This window comes from Pteropus alecto, unplaced genomic scaffold (assembly GCF_000325575.1).
Source record: "Pteropus alecto unplaced genomic scaffold, ASM32557v1 scaffold11, whole genome shotgun sequence".
NCBI classification, from domain to species: Eukaryota; Metazoa; Chordata; class Mammalia; order Chiroptera; family Pteropodidae; genus Pteropus; species Pteropus alecto.
Genome location: NW_006431956.1, coordinates 9,606,104 through 9,624,269, shown reverse-complemented (window position 1 = coordinate 9,624,269; position 18,166 = coordinate 9,606,104). Strand labels below are relative to the sequence as shown.

General features: G+C 39.1%; 1 protein-coding gene across 7 annotated transcripts in view; it reads right to left on the bottom strand.

The window, feature by feature from the left end:
* Nucleotides 1-18,166, bottom strand: part of CACNB2 (calcium voltage-gated channel auxiliary subunit beta 2) — a 312,930-nt gene that overhangs the window by 215,615 nt on the left and 79,149 nt on the right. The gene's annotated exons all lie outside the window — the stretch shown is intronic.

Here is an 18,166-nt window from a genome sequence, read left to right as displayed (position 1 = left end):
TGCCAAATATTCGTTTCCTACATTAAAGCACATTAAATAAACATAACTCCGGCAAGCAAATCTGATCAGAGTCAGAGCTAATTAACTAATTAGGTAATATATCACCTATGATTTAGATACAAGAAACTAAATAAGGCTGCCTTCCAAGCACGAGATCTTACAAATGAATAGTCTTTGTAACCTATAATTTATATCCTTCTCTAAAGACACAGTTTGCAGAGATTGAGCTGATCATAACATTCTTCCTAAAGGGTTTTGTACATATCACACCTGAAAAGATGAATTATTAAGCCATTTGGGGAGAAAACTATTAATTTGTATGGTATCAACCATTCTAATAAGCAACGATTCATATAGACTTACATCTGACCCAATGTCCAAGTCACTCCTTAGGCCCACAGAAAGTGTAAGCTTATCAACGCTACCAACATTTCTTTAAACTCCATGATTTAAAGTAACAACTCTATATTATTAATAGTCTAAGAGGCTATTAAAGCTGAAAAAGGAAAGCTCCTGCCTTAGTTCAATGTTCTTACTTATCTGACTAATAAAGTAGCTGAGGCCCTAGATGATAAAGTGTTTTGTCTATATGTAACATAAGCAACCATATTACTAACAACTAGTAATTTATATAATTTAAATAGGCGGTGAATTTCCTATGGCTTTATCACATTACTAATTAATCTTCTATGTATTTGAAGGTCCAAAAGGCAAACATAGATAGACGATAGGTGGACAATAAGGTTACATTTGTGATTATATCACAAACCTAAGGTAAAAAAAATATCTGAATCACATTGCAAATTGCCTTTTGAAGGAAGTCCTAGAAAAATACTCAACATTTTCTGGACCGTGCAAGACATATTTTTAGTAGGTAGGATTTCGATTTGGTTTTTAAAAGAAATTTTAGTGAGAAATACAGTAAATAATATGAGAACATAAAATTTGAATTCGACTTTTTCTTAAGGACCCTTCATTGATATCAACCAGGACATATTTACTAGAATAACTGAATTTAAAAATAAAATAAAATAAAAATTAACTCAAAGTTAGAATACAGTGAACACACTGGAGAACACGATCGCTTCTATGATTCCAAATATGGTTTGTAATTCACTGAACTTATCGACCTTCTGTCTGCTCAGCACAGTGCTAGGTGCTGGGGACGGGAAGTGAATGAATATGGGCCACATGCGTCTCGAGGCATTTATAACGAAGCAGAGGAAAAGACCACGGTGTTTAAGTGCTATGAGACCACCGCTGACGTAACTCTTACCTATGCCTGGACAAGACGCTAAAAGCTTCCCAAACGTGGGAAGTCTTGGGCTGGCCTTTACAGAGTGGGTAGAACTGCATCGAGTGGGAAATGGGGGCAGGGGGTCTCCCAGGCAATCATGTAGCACACACAAAATCTCATATGCAGATTATACATGGGACATATACAGAATAAATTCTGCTTATAGAGACCGTACTAGGAGAATGTGCATAGATTAAATATTTATCATATATTGAGAGGACAGGGATATACCCAAAGTCCCTCGAACTAAACTGAGTTCTCCCCCAAATCCAGTCCTTATTTATCTCTGTGTCCACAGCAGCTAGTACAGTAACATACACATAGTAGGTATGACAAAGATTCACAGTTGTCCCCTCATTAGCCATTTTTTACTTCCCCTACAGGAGCAGAAATGGACATGCGACTGCTGGGCACATAGCCGAGCCTCCCTTGCAGCTTGGTACGGCCATGTGACTCTATTCTCTTCAACGAGATTGGAGCAGAAATGACATGTGCCAACATCTCAGTCACGTTTCCCTCTCCTTCCCTCTCTCCCTTTCCTGCTGGCCTGACTGTAGACGCACTGCTTCAAGCTGGAACCGCCAATTAAGTCAAAGGAAGCCGTACGCTCGGGAGAACAGAGCAACAGGCAGAAGGAGTCTGACTCCGCAGGCCTGTGGAGCTGCCAGGGTCGGCCCTGTGCTGCTTACATGAGGACTGTAATGTGAAAGAGACAAACTCCTTACTGTCTGCTCTTTTACTTTGCCCTCAGTATAGAAGCCAAACCTGTATTTTTAAAAGTACCTTAAAGCGTTTGTGGAATGAATGATTAATTCATAGAATAGAAGATGGGGCAGGAGGTGAGGGTATGGGAGAGAGAACAAGGGAAGAGAGTTTAGGGTCAGGGGCACGGGCTGGGACTAGACTATGAAGTATCCTGAAAACCACAGCAAAGATTTCATCTTGTAGGATGTACAGAATTATCAGAGCCATTCAATGTGAAACTATCTGTTGTTTTATTAAGGTAGAGGGGAAAAAAAATCTCAAGACTATTTGGTCTAAAAAAAAAAAAAGTCAATAGTTCTATATCCGTGAGGAATCTGAAGCTTCTGAACTTTCGTAGTTGGCAGCAATAACTGTCTACTACAAAATCAAATCAAATCAATAAAACTAGCTGTTTGGTTCATGCAGCTAAATCACAAACCTAATGAATTGTTAAATTCACTATTTTGTTGTAATGTGAGATATATTAAAACTAAACTATTAAAAAGTGACAACGAGATGTAGGACGACAAAGTAGCAGATTCAATATAATTGTAGATAAATGTCTAAGAGGTCAATGCCGAGAATTGTTAAAGTCTAAGAGATTTCGGAGCAGTCTCTATAAAGCATGAGAATTAATGTTGATTTACTGCTCCCTTTCTACATCACAGTTGGTTGGGAGAGATAAAGTACACAACGGCTGTTAAGCACTGGATGAAGTACTACTTTTTTTTAATTAATTTTTTTAATTAAAGAAATTATTTAAATTTTTTTCCCCTACCTACCTCCCCATTTCCACCCCACCCACCTTCTGGTAACTACTAGTCTATAGTCCATGTCCATGAGTCTCTGTTTGTTTGTCCTGCTCATTTGTTGCCTTTAGGTTTATATCCCTCCCACATATAAATGATTTCATGTGATTTTCAACTTTTTCTGTCTGGCTTATTTCGCTTAGCAGGATTATCTCGAGGTCCATCCATGTTGTCGCGAATGGCAGTATTTCATCTCTTCTTATGGCTGAGTAATATTCCACCGTATATATGTCCCACAGCTTCTTTAGCCAATTATCTATCGTAGGACACTCTAGTTGCTTCCATGTCCTGGCCACTGTGAATAATGCTGTTATGAACCTCAGTGTGCAAATATCTTTTTGAAGTGCTAATTTTGAGAAGAAAACTCTGATAACAAAGAATAAGACCAGATCTAGAGAAGCCTTCTGTAGCAGAACCAAAGGTTTCTTGTCAGGGCCAACTCTGCTTGAGCGCTTATGTCTCAAGCACTCAAGGGCCTCATGGCTATTTCTCTGGCTCTGGTTTCAGGAAACAAGTGTCCCTCCCTCGTGGATACGCCAGTCCACAGACTCAGGGCATTCTTCCTTCAAAGCATGTTATTACAACAGTGACCTTTCAAAGCCTAGTATTAAGTGCACCAAACCTTCGCCACTAACTTCAGCAAAAACAAACCAAAAAAGGACCAAACGTCTGTATTTATCCATTCAGTCAATAATATCCATGGAGTGCTTCCCACCACGTGTGTGTGTCTGCCAGGCCCCAGGGATGGAAGGATAAGTAAAATAACCACGGTCCTCAACTGAAGGGGGTTAAAATCCATGGGGAAAAGACGAGTCGAATCAAATCATCACACAAACATGCAACTATGAATCGGTAATTTCTTTGAAAGAAAGTACAGATTACTATGAAACTACATAGCAGACAGACATCTTCTAGAATTAGAGGGGTCAGGAAAGGCTTTCCTGCAGAAGCGCTATTGAGCTAAGGCCTAAAGGGTGGGAAGACCTTAAGCAAACATAGGGGAGAAGAGGCAGGGAGCGGGAACATAGCAGCCATTCCAGATGGAAAGAACGTTATTTACGAAGGCCTTTGTGGCAGAAGGGACGATGCTGTGTTTAAACAGCTGGAGGATAAAGGCAGAGGGAGAGTGGGACGAGATGAGGACAGAAAGGCAGGTGACAGCCAGCCAGATTGGAAGGAGCCCATTGTGGATTTTTAGCTTTATACTCAGAGCAGCGGGAGTCCATTCACACAGCTGAGAGGCATGACCAAATTTGTATCTAGAGCTATCGAGTGTCATTCATTCAAAGCAAACTTTGGTCGTGGAGCTGAAGCTAGACAGGAAGATGGCCAGAGAGGAAGTAGGGGGACCAGCTAAGAAGCTGTTGTAATTATCCAAGTAAAAGATGACCGTATCTTGTACTAAGGTGGTGGAAGTAGAAGGTAAGAGAAGTGGATGAATTGGTGAGATATTTAGGAAATAAAAATAGATAAGTGCAAGTACAGAAAACAGAAAAAGAAACCCAACGTAAAAGACGTAATTTCCTAAATGCTCTTCGTTCTGGATGTTCCCATCCGTGAGTGGAGTCCAGTCTCATGTAGCACAATCCACGATGAATCTTAATTTTCACAGCAGTTCCAGTTCGCTTCTCTTCCTGCTCAGTCTTCATTTTTCTCCTTAGAATCTTGAACATAATTTCTATCTGGCCCCTTTTACCTACTGTCAAACTCTATTTCTTTAGCCACCAAAACACTGCTCTATTTTGTTCCAGCTTCTACAGGTTAAAAACCTCTCTTTTTCCGTCTTGTATTTCTCACCAAGGTGTCTGCATTCTCTTTTTTTTTTTTTTTTCCAGACACGACCAGGCATTTCGCCATATATACACACAGATCACAGCAGAAATAAAATAACTACATGCAGTGTCATGGGGAGAGAAGTCATACTTTCAAAATGAGTAATAATCATGAAATGTGTACTAGAATTAAATGATGAGTTTAAAACATATTTTGAGCTATAGAGTTAGTTAGATCACACATGCCACATTCAAAATGGAAAGAAAACTATGAAACCCTAATAAATTCCAGGTTACAGGCCAGTCGTTCGTATTGAAAGAAATGCAACCCAACTACAAGAAGTAATTGAAAATCAAACCCATCTTTGATCGCAGGTTCACAGAACACAAGGGAGAATCCTATAACCCACTGAAACTCTAAGCAAAAGGCCCTTCTTCCCTCCCCATTCTCTCCTACCCTACAGCTACCGGTGGCCAGCCCTCACCTTCCAACACAAAAACATCAAAAAACCCCTCTGTCAAGCACTCAGCTTCTGGAATCACTCTCCCTAAACCTACAACCCCCAGTTGGTAGCTTTGCTTAATTTCTGCACTTTTTTTTTTTTTTTTAATCTTCTATTTTCCTCATTTCACCCAATACTCAGATTTTGAACATGGAGGGCCAGCAAATAAAACTCTTCCTCTTTTATTGTATGTCCCCCGCTCCGCCCCCTGCGCCGCATCCTCCACCAAACTTAAGGTTTTATATTACAGTGGGATTGGCAATGAGAAGACATTATTAGGTGCTGACAGAAGAATACTGAATAAGTAAAGGCAAATGCTCTTTATCATAGGAGGTGGAGGATAAGGAAAGAGAGTGAACAGCCAAGAACATTCGTGGTTACACTATTTTTTTCACGCCACCCTAGTCTTTCAGAGGCTACATCTGATCAGTTCATTATCGCTATAAGGAAATGCAACATTGTATGCATGAATGAAAACACTGACCCCCTGGGTGAGAAAAGGCAAGGCACACTGTCCGTCGCGTGACATTTCACTAACAAATCTATGACGATAACAGGATAAAATACTTTACAGTGGCTATTTCGATTTCCTGTTTGTTGGGAAAGACCGAGAAAGAGAAAACACACATTTTTGTCTCAAGTTGCCATGAAACGTTCCCCATAGATTTTAGAATTCCGTGACATACGTATAAACCACATATATATTTTCTATTAAAATTCTTGCCATAAAGATTGCCATCGGGATCAATCCCACCACTATCTGAGTAACCCTGGTATGTAATTCATTTGCGAAATTGACAATTGGCCTCCTTTTTAAAATTCGTGGGCTCAAGTCGAAACGTAAAGAATGACAGCTAACCTGCACTAACAGTTCATACAGACTACCCTTCGATTTTCCTGAGACCCCTATGAAGTAAGTACTGCTTTTATCTTCATTTTATAAACAAAGATATCGGGCACAAAGAAGTTAAGAAAATTGCCCAGGGAAGTGGCTGAGCCAGTTTTTCTACCCAAGAGTTGACTTCTGGGTCTGTGGTCTTCCTGTGCTCTCTATGAAAGGTAAAAATTATTTTTATAAGTTGACCCTGGGGTACACAATGGTTAGTTGATTAACGAATCCAATCGTACAACAGTCACTTGGTCCATCCTGAGCCACAGTCAGTCTTCCAGGGGTTCTCCTATCGGGTCCCAAATCACCCTTATCTTTATACAAAACATTCCCACCATTGAACTTCCTTTCTCTTTCTTGCAAAGTCTGAAATTCTCCTAATCAGAAAATCCATTTTACATAACAAGTATCTTCTTAGAAAAACTAAACATCTCTTACATATAGAAGCTATAAGTCACTTGCACAATTATTTGAAACCTTATTTTATCTATATTTATCTATTCCTCTCATCTTGTTTCAGAAGTAATTTAAGGCAATTTATAAGAATAAATTTTAAAATTTTAAATAGCATGAAATAAAAAAAGATATCAAAAGAAAAAAAGTAAAGATGGGGACATAAAATGGAGGCAGAAATGAGGATTGAAACACATCCCTAATAACTGATGCACTTCCTACAAATGAGCCATAGATTTGGCGCTAAGCTTTCTAGCAGCCAACTCAAAAAGAGAAACTCGGCCACTTAGATAATTTACTGTCCACAAGCTTAAAATAAACCCAATGCTGAGAAGAACGAACACCAGACACTGAATTCTCCTGGAGGTTCCCACAAAAAGGAACATTGTGTAAAGCGATGAACACTCCTGCCGAAATGACATTCTTACAGTAAATGCCACAATGGTTTTTCAAGAGCAGCTTCTGAGACTGACCTTCCTGGAAGCTGAGTTTCACACCACAGCGGCATTCAGTAAAACAATCCGGGGGGAGTGAGTGAAGAGAGAACTGCCGAGACAAGACACCCAGTTCCTTAAAGGTTTGGCTTGACCCACAAGTAATAAAAACAACAACAATCATGAAAAGAGCCAGCGTTTACTGATGCAGGCACTGAGGAAGCACTTTTCCTTTAATCTTCAGACCAGCTACTAAGACGGTACTGTTATTATTTATCCCTGGGTTACAAACAAGGAAACAGACTCGAGAGTTTAGCAACTCGGCCAAGTCAGAAATAGGATTTGAACCCAGATCTCTTGAACTCTAAAGCTCTTGCTCCCAAACACGAGGCCTCTAGAGTTCTGTTGTTGTTGTTTTTAATGTTTATTTTACCAAAATGAAATGTTTATTTTCCAAGAACATGCAATTTAACAAAACTGGCTTCATAAGAGTTGACATTAATTAGTACGGAAAAAAAAATAGAGAAAATGTGCTAAAAATGCATCTGTTGAATATGGTTTCAGAAGATAATCCTCCTAAATGTTTGAAGAACTGCTGGTCAGGTGCTGTCTAATATGGTCCAGGGCTCCAGTGTTTTAGACAGTGATAGACGCTGTGTCCTTCAAACAAATACACTGATACTGTTTCTAATCGATGAGCATCTTATAAATATTAAATTACAATGACCTTAAGACCGATTTTATGCGGCTAGTTCAACAGAGATTTATCTGATTTACCAATAATCAAGCTGGAAATACAATGGAAGATAAGAACACTTAAGGCCAACCCGCCTTGGTTTTACACTTGTTAAAACAAATGGCTTTTCTTCCAAATACTTAATTACCATGGAGACATTGCAGAGAATGGGAAGAAGAGGAGGTAGGTAGTAGCTTCAGTGAATGGACACTTTGGGAATAAGAATACGGCTGGGAGGGAGTTGGACCTTAAGTCTTTATGGTATTGGGTCTTTGGATGAGAGCTTAAAATAGCAAAGATGGGAAACAGAAACAGAGGAAGCCAAAATAAATGCTGTGTAGTTCAAAAACAATTTGGTTCTACATTAAAGTTCCCACGTGGGTCATGAGTATCTGGATATTTTAAATCTTAAATCTTTAGTTTGTCTAAGAGTAAAAGACTATTTCATCATCATTGCTAAACAACTCTCCACATTTAGAATGGACAGAAAAAAAAAATATGAGATAAAACTGAAGGTGAGCAGACTGGCTTGAGAGACTAGTTAGAAAAGATGTGTTAAAGTAGTCAAACACGAATTGCCCTGTGGCATGTTATTAAACTGTCCAAGCTTCACATTTCTTTAAGACTGTTTTTGGAAGCTCAGACATGAAGAGGAGGTGAAAAGGACAGCAAAGTGTTTCTTTGTATGCATTTTAGGAGACATAGAACTATATCAAAAATTACTAAATCCACATTAGAATAGATGCTGGAAATCACTTAGTAAATCATCTAAACAAGAGACTACTATATTCAGTATTGATATCGCTTTGTTTTCATTTTACATTTTATATTGCATAATGTGCTTTTGTAGTTTATCTTATCTGCAGAGGAAAGCATGTATTATTCTTTTTTTCTTCTTGATTGGAAGTTGAGTGTTTTCAGATTCATTAATTTAGATGATGAAAGAATTGCTTTAATAGGCTCCATTCAATTCTTGAAGATTACTGGCTATCTCCTGTGTATGGGGCACTCTGGTGGACGTCAGCCAACAAGAGATGAAAACTGCCCTCGGTGGGGACTGAGGAAGGTAGCAAAGACCTTGTATATAAACACTTGAGAAAGACTTTAGACTTCATATACTTCCACAATTTCCATTTAAAGACAAAGGAAGAAAATATCGTTTAGAGCCAAATTTTGTATAGATTCTGTTAAGAATCTATTGAGACTTCCATGAAAATATTCTCCCCCATTCCAAACTTTCTGTTTTCTACTAATCTCAAATCTGAGAACAAACTGATATTTTTACTCTTTCTGGATCTTTTCCAAAATATGCTGTTAGTATCATGCTTAATAGGGTTTCAATATTGGTTGTTTCGTTAAATAAATAGATGAATAAATACCCTTCAATAATTCTTGAAGTTGCAAACACCAGGCCAAAGTCTAGACATTAAGAATAATATACAAAACAAATTTAGTGAGATAAATATCCCATTTAAGAAAATAAATACAAAAAAAAAAATCAAAGAAGAGAAAGAATGGTGTTTTATTAAAAAACAGAGAATAGGCAAAAATGAATGGGTAATAGAGAATATTTAAAAAGCCTAAAATTTAATATGTTAGTACATAAAAAGTATAGGAAAAACTATATCCATTAAGACAATTGGTTAGACATCTGTCTAATGCTGAATTACTAACCAAGTAAAAAATATTAAAAACCTGGAGATAGATTAGGGAAGAAATGCAAAACTGATGTTGAAGGCCTTGGAGAAAGACTAAATTGAGGTCGCTGACCTAAGCTAAGACTTAGCTGCTTAAATTTTTCATTCATTCAACAACTATTTCTTGAGTGCCTTCTATGTATCAGGCCTAGTTTTAGACACTGAAGACACAACAGTGAACAATTCAGAATCTCTACATCATGGCACTAGGCAGACAATGGAAACAAAAGCACATATTAAATTTTAATTATTAAATTATCATTATTAGTTCATATTAAATAATTAATATTTAAAAGTGTCCACATGTGCGTTTTCTGCATGGAGCAAAGGGGATTAAGAATGACAGACAGGAAGGGGTGTTTCTATTTTACATAAGTTGGTCAGGGAAAGCCTTTCAGAAAGATGATCTTTGAATAGAATAAAGTGAGGAAGTGAAATAAGTGACTCTCTGGGGAAATAAAAATCCAGGCAAATGCTCTGAGAGGGAACATACCTGGCCCATGGGAATAGCAGGAAGAAGGTGCCTGTGGCTGGAACTGGTGAGTGGCCAGTGGTTTCATCATTTAGGGTTTTTAGGTCACCGTAAGGACTGGATTTTATTCCAGTTGTAAAGAAAAGCCAGCCCTTGGGGGGCTTTCAAAAGAACACATGATTTGATTTACATCTTCAAAGGGGCATTCTGTCTGCTAGAGAGACCACGAGAAACTAAGATGGATGCAGAGAGATCATTTCTGAGACGACTGCAATAGTTCAGGTGAGAGAAACTAGGCCTGATACTAAGGCATCAGAGGGAGGAAATCTTGAGAAGCAGTAGGATTCTGGATATATTTTAAAGTCAGAGGTGACAGAATTGACCTATAGAGGGAGTTGGTGTTGGAAAGAGAGAAAGTCAGAAATGATCCCAGTTTGGGCAGGGGACAGACGAGGGCTGAACAACTTTGTGAATTATAGTTCCACTTACTGAAGAGGTACACTTAAGGAGGAGTCAGCTTAGAGGAGAGAACAAAAAAATACTTTTTGGCGGGGAGGTATTAATTTTGAGAGTAGGATACCAACAGGGAGATGTGAAGAAGGCATTTTAGTATGTGATTCCAGCATATAGTCTTTAAACCATGAGCTTCAGTGAAATTCCCTAGAGAAATATGGATAGAGAAGAGTTTTGGAAACTGATTCCTGGGCATCTCACCATTTGGAGGGAGGGAGAAAACTAGGAGAGTGTGATATCTCGCAGGAAGAGGAAGTGATTTGCTCTTTCCAACACCAGCGTGAGGTCAAGTCCGATGTGCCCAGAGAACTGGTCATCAGATCTGGTCAGGTGGAGGCCACTGATACATGTGACTACAGTAGATTCCATGGAGGGAGTAGGTCCAAAGTCTGATTAAAATAAGTTTGGTCCAATGAGGGAGGGAAACTTGATACAAAGAGTAGAGAGTTTTTCCAAGATTTTGTCTAGCAAAGAGGAGGAGAAAAAATAAAGCCACAATAAGGTGTGAGAATAAGGCATTTTCCTTGAACGGAAAGTATTACAGGAAAGATGGGGGGCGGAGCGGAGGGGGATGGATGATGCTTTAAAAGACACTATGGATAATTGTAGGAGCAAAGTCCTTGGTTGGGTCAAAGGGAATGGAGCACCATGTACAAGCGAAGTGGTTGCGATGGACTCTCAGGTGGTTCGCCCACTCTGACAGGAAGGAGGGCAGAAGATATGGGTAGCTTTAACAGTCATTGTAGCAGTAGGAAGGTCTTTTTGAAGAGTTGCTATGTTCTCGGAATTAGAAGAAAGGTTATTAACTGAAGAAGAGACGAAGGGAGAACGTGTCTGGGGGTTGAGGACAAGGGAGAAGGCATGCAAGAGTCATCTCAGGATGATCGAGCAGAATGACCAGAGAAATAGGATGCATAGGCAGTACTGAGGGCAGGTTGACCTTTGTGGTCATGAACTGAAAGAAAAACAGTTCCCATAGTTGGTGGTATTTTCCCACACCACGTTCATCTTTTCAAGTTCAAAGGCAGAGTCGATGATTGATTTAGTCTGGCTTGGGATTTCCTAGGAATACTGGACAGAGGCAAAGAGAAGCAGAGAGCCGAGAACGTATTCACGGATATCGCGACCTGAACAGAGTGAGGAGGGAAGTGAGGGCAAAGGGGAAGGGGAGTGACGGACCATGAAAAGGTGTTGGTGACAAAGATATAAAATTAAACAGCAACCACCAAGAAGTTTTGGAGATCAATTTCAGATATGTCAAATGAGGTCACGGACATTTTTTTTCTAACATGTCTTCAAAAGAAGTTCATCTTCTCATAATATTGTACTAATGGCAGGGCAACATGGAGGCAAAGGAATGGATGAGATCATCTCCATTTTTCTTGTCCTGTCTGATTTAATTCGTTCAGAACACTACAAGAATGATAGATGCCACAGAAAAACAATCTTCTCAAATTTAAGATCAGTAAGACAAGAACTTTGGGGAGAGTCATCTTGTTAGAGATAAAGTACTTTAAAAAAAAGTGTATTTGCCCATTTTTTTTTTTAATTATCAGACCACAGAAGTATTTTATTTTTCTGATTTAAGAAGCAGACAGTTCCAAAGGTAAAATAATTGAACCATAAATTTTCTTTTTTGAAAGATCCAACTCATTACGGTTGATATAAACATTTTTTTTTCTCCCTTCTAAAAAACAGTTCATTTGGGTCTCACCATCATCTTAATTGGCTCTGGAGAAGCAAAGCTTTTCTAATAAATTGCTAAGCTTAAGCGTATACATTTGAATATCATTTTTCTCATTTGGTAAATTTATTTCAGAAAGTACCAAGAGATGTAGCCTAAATCTTAGCATAGTTTTTCTAAAGATGTGATGGAAAAAATATAATCATTTGATATTTGGAATCCCTGACAATCTTCCTATATCCAACACCTCATGTCCCAAATTAGGCAATTCTAAGGAAAACTATAACATTTACTTTTCTGCTCCTTGGTTCTTTTCGGCTTAGTATGGGCCGGGGAGAGGGGAAGCAAAATTAGGCTTGAATGTTCCTTTATTGGAAGTTGGTGTTGGAAAAGAGGATATAGGAGGTCGAAGAGATTTAGGGGTCAATCAAGGAAAAAGATATGCCCTTGAGGTGGCAATGACATACTAGGTCACTGACGTATTTGCATGGGGGTGGGGGATATACACTACAGTAGGCATTTGTCAGGAGGCTATGGCACACAGAGGTAGTTACTCAGAAGAGGAGGAGGACAAAGGGGAGAGGGGAATGGAAGAGGGACGTCAGTGATGTCTCCCACAGCTAGGAGGAGAACCCCCTCCAAGTAAGATCTCGAAGGGGCCTTAGCAGCTTGGGGCCTTGGAACCACAAGGCTGGATCTTATCTACAGCCAGCAGATGTGGGGTAAGATTTCATGGCTATGCAAAGCAGGCAGGCTCTAAGGGCTACAAAAATCTGCTTGTTTGGGCTCTGTTTAAAACAATCGGATGTTTAAAATTTTAACTTTGGCACCAGTCAGCTTTTGAGCTAACACATTTCAGCCCTCGGTGAAGAAATAAACAATCTAGGAGCCAATACACAGAGGGCAACTTTGGCTCATTTATGTAACAGAGGAAGTAGGGAAAATATTGCAAAAAAAAAAAAATTTTTTTTTTTAAAGAAATAAAGAGGAGCCTATTGGTTCCCCTTTTAAATGTCTGATATTCCCTAAGATTCTAATAATTATAATAATAGTTTAACATTTATGCTGTGATTACTATGTGCTAAACGCTTCATATTTCTTCTTTTAATTTTCATACCAATCCCTTAAGTTAATCTTTTTGTACCCATTTACTGCACTGGACAATTGAGCCCAGAGAGGTTGCTTCACTGGCTTAAGCTCACACAGCTAGAGGAAGTGGGGCCAGGCTTCGATGCTAGGGGGTCTGAATGGAGAGATGGTGTGATTAACCACTAGAGCATCCAGCCTTTCATCTAAGGCTTTTCCCTTAGGGACCCAGGGAAGCACAGCAGTTTCTGACCTAGAGCTGTTCTCTGGATTCTCAGAATGAAACAGCCCACAGAGGATCCTTCCTGAACATTCCTCCTAGTGCCACAGTGAATGCTCCCTCTGCACATCTCCCCCACCCCCCGCCCCCTAGCACTGACCCAACGATGCCCGTGGATAGCTTCCCACTCCCGATTCATATGACATCTATGCAATTTTGAGAGCACAGTCAGAATAAGAATAAATGAAAGTTCTTGTTGTATAAAGGAAAGTAGGAATGCTTCTGACCCCAGACCTTCAGCTCCTCGATATTTTGTATCTCTCTTAAATTAGAATTTGATGCTCTTCCATAGAATACACCTCACTGGAGAGAGAACACCTAGTAGCAGTTGACCTCACTTCTTAAAGAAATTACAGTAACTATGTGCCTATTTCCAAAAACCAAATACATTTTGCATTGTTTCAACAAAAATGAAAATAAGCACAGGTACATTGCAATATTACTTCCAACAACACTATTCTGGTTCTCTAGACCCACAGGGAGCTGTTTCACACTCCACGTGCTTGTATTTATTTCCTACGACCGCTATAACAAATTGCCATAAAGTTAGTGGCTTAAACCACCACAGACTGATTCTCTTACAATAGTTAGAAGTCCAAAATGACTCTCACTGGGGGAAAAAAAAAAAAGCAAGATATAGGTGGAACTGTGTTCCTTCTGGACACAGTTCTAGGGATGAATCTGCTTCCTTGCATTTTGCAGTCTTTAGAGGCTGCTGCATCCCTTGGCTTCTGGCCCCTTCCATCTTCAAAGCCAGCAATCACATCCCTCCGAGCTCTGCTTCTGTTGTCTTGATCTTCTGATTCTGATTCTCCTGTCTCTTTCTCTTCTAAGGACCCCTGCAATGATATTGGATCTACTGGGATAATCCAGGATAATCTTCTCAGCTCAAGATCCTTAATGAAATCACAATTGCAAAGTTCCTTCACCATGTAAGGTAACATATTCATGGGTTCCAGCAATTAGGATGTGGACTTTTTTGAGGGGCCATCTGTCAGCCCCCACGCCTGTGTGTACTGGGTAAGGAGCCATTTCTTTCTATGAACGCTTCGCTACTGAACTCTAACAAACCTCAAGTCTTCCTACCTGAGGCTGACAAAATAATCAGGAAGGAGGTTCACAAATTTGAAATTAACAAATGAGATCGAAACTACCAGACAAAGCTGCTGAAGTGCACATAACAGACGTCCCTACTACGAGCAAGAATCGGTATTACATTTCATGTGACTATACAGAGCAACTTTCTATGAGATCACAACGCACATTAGGAAACGTCATATAGTTCAGGGACCTCCCCCTCCCATCCCCAGTTACTGACATAGAGGAGTTTAATGATTCTGTAATTCACATGACGTGTTTTGTCGCAGAACTTGTATTTCTTGTCTGACCACATGAAGCTATACTATGCCACAGACTCCTATAGTGCCACGGCAAGAAAAACTCTACTAATTAATTAATTTAACAGATTAAACAGCATAAGCAAGTTCTGCTCCACAACCTTTATATTCTCATATTGCTATAACATTGTAATTTTTAAAGATTTTTTTTTAACTTTATGAAGAATCTCTTTGTGATTTTGATAGGGATGCAGCTTAATGTATGAATCTACATGGATATGAGGTGATATCTCTATATTTAGTATTCTAATCTAGGTTCCTGTAATACTTCTCAATTTATCTAAGTCTACATATAAGTATTTCGATAGACTTTAAAATTATTTTTATAATTTTAAAAATAAAAAGAATTAAATAACACATGCATCACTCATTTAACCATCTGATTACATCTTGGCATATCTACTTCCAATATTAAAAAAATATTCCCATTGTTTTTTTGTAAAAATGGTAACAACTCATCAAAAAATTTTAAATGCTGAAAAGTACAGATGACAGATTTTTTAAACCGCTCTATAAAAACAGAATCAATGCATTTGAAAAACCGTTATTAGCTGTATCTTATGTATTTTTTTCTTTATCTCTGTTGAAATACTTTTTATTCTAAATATCTTTTACTTAAGGTATTTTTTTCATTTTAAATATGATAGGATCATCCATTTGTTTCCAATATTCATTTTGATTTATGTCTTGTTACATTGTCTTGAGTTTCAAAATTAGTGTTAAAAATAACAATGATTTGAGTAGCTTCAAATTTTTTCTGTATTTCAAGAGATTGCTTCTCATCTGAGGATACAGGTTCTAAATCCCACACTGGCTCCATATCCACATCCTACCTCCACCACTTACAAGCTCTGTGACCTTGTACAAGGTCACTCTACCTCGGAATTTTCATCTCTACAGTGGGCACTAAAATGGCACCTATCTCACATGGTGGTTGTGACAGTGTGGTTGATTTTCTCTTTTTCCTTTTTTGACAGCAAACACATACATTATTTCAAGAGCATCGGCTTCGTCGTCAGATACGAGTTTTAATGCAGCTCCAGAATCACTGCTTACTTCCTAAGACTGTGAGTCAGCATGGCATGGCATGATACCTCTGGCAAGGATGAACTTTCACACTGGCTAGAACAGGTGTAATACTCATTAATTTCATTCCCTCAAAACCTAAGAGTTCTGCTTTCACTGTGCTCTACAAGTTCTGATATGGTCTGTTAATTTCAAATGTTTTCTAAACCAGAATATGCCAAATGTAGAATTCTACAGCGAATCTACGAGAGAGAAGGGCAGTGGGGGTAGAGCTGGCAGGGGGGCTGCACAAACATTTGTGCCACCTCCAGAGTGGTTATCATTGTCGATGGGACTGTGACCAATGTATCTGCTCTCTTGGTGTTTGCTACAGAAAAAGTGCAGACAACTGCTTGTCAAAATGGTCTGAGAGTATAATGTTGGTTTCCTCCTCTTCAATCAAATTAGAATTTATCTAGGAGTTTTACTAATCTCTATTTGGTTCGGATTGTTTTATTTCAATATGCCATTTACTTCGAGTTCAGCATATTGTGGTAACAGAAGATTTCTTACCCATGTATGGGTTTCATGAGCATCTGAAGCATTCAGCATGTGCCAGGCACTGGACAAGGAGCTGGACGATCACTGAGGAGTAAATGCACACAGATTTTATGCTCAAGGAGCTTACGGTAAAATCATGACTGGAACAAGTGACTCAAAGAAGAAATTAGATGCTGTAAGAGCTCAAAAGAGACTTCCTATTTCACCTGGCCCCAGATTTCTGAAAGAGAAAAAAAAATGTGAGATCTAAAAGATGATAATCAACCAGGTGAAAGGAAGACGGGAACAGCAATCTAGGAAGAGGGACAAGCATGTGCGGAGACTCTGTGCAGAGAAGCGTCCTGACTAAAAGGCCAGGGTCCTGAGAGCGAAGGGAGCATGGTTGCTCGGAGACTAGAGCGGGAAGTCATGCCGGGCCATGTAAGGCCTAAGAATGATGGAAAGTCAGTGAGGGGTTTTGGCAAGAAGGATACATGACTTGACTTTCGTTTAGAAAAGATCGCACTGGTTACACGCAGCAAGGGCAATGAGCAGGAGGGAGACCAGCTGACTGTTGCAGTGGTCCAGGTAGAAGGAACAGCAGTGCTTAGGTTTAGCTGGCCCAGAACAGGTAGAGATGAGAAAATCTGTTCAGGATACTTGCAGGGCGAAGCCACGGGAATGGCTGATAGACTGGCTACTGACTGCATCTGAGGGAGAGGCTAGTTATCAAGAATGACTCCTAGCTTCCCGGTCTGTGTAACTGGCTAGAGAGAACTATCATTTTCTGAGGGAGAGACAACTAAAATTGAGCCAGGTCTGGGAGAGGCAAGACCACAAGTTCAGTTTGGACACATTGTGTCCAAGGTGTCTTTGAGAAAATCAAGAGGAGATGACAAGAAAGCAGTTGGATTTGTTCCCCAGATCAATGATTAATGAGTTACCTGGTCATGCCCTCTACTTTCTCATTAGCTCATGGCAGGCGTATTACCAAAATGCAGAGTAGGACAGTACTCCTTTTGAGTGCAAATCAACTCTCTGCAAAGACTTTAATCGTATTTCTAGTTAAGTCTTACAAACGCAAGAGAAGATGTTTAGTTATTTGAGTCACTGTGAATTTTTTGCAACATGTTTTTCGAACTGTAGACTAACATTGTCCAAGAGAGGGTCCAAGTAGAACCGAACAAAATGTCAAGATGAATATGTTTTCAGGCATTTGTCTAATGTCAATAGAATACTCACGGTTTTTGTTACGCTAGTTCAGAGCCTGACCTATTCCAATCATTCCAGACAGTCAATATTTTTATGAAAATGATACTTAACCTCTCACGTTAAGATGTTCAAATATACATATTTTTTAAATACAAGGCTACTCAAAGGTCATGTGAGGTTGTTGCAGCTGATAAGTCAGCTGCTCTTGTAAGACTCAAAAGGAATTCACAAAGCTAAGCTAAGGCACACGTTCTCCGACATGGGATTCAGGTCTCAGGTCCCCATAGTCCTTCTTGAGACAAAACCATTTAGTGCTTCATAAGATTTGAGTGTCGTGCAAGGCGGGGCGGGGGAAGTTTCTAGAAATTAAAAATAGACTGGAAAAATTAGTATCCAAAATTAACTGGTACTTAAAGCAGTTAATTTTGTACACTTAGATTTTAAAAACAATTTATATAATAATTTTATCTGATGATCCACTAAGCTTAGTAAAAGGCTTTCTTTTGTTCAAACTAAGCAGAAACAAACTCATCGATGCAGAGAATTTTTTGATGGTTGCCAGATGGGAGGGGTCTTGGAGGGTAAATGAAAAAAGGAAAAGCGATTAAGAAGTACAAATGGTAGTTAAAAATAGTCATGGGGA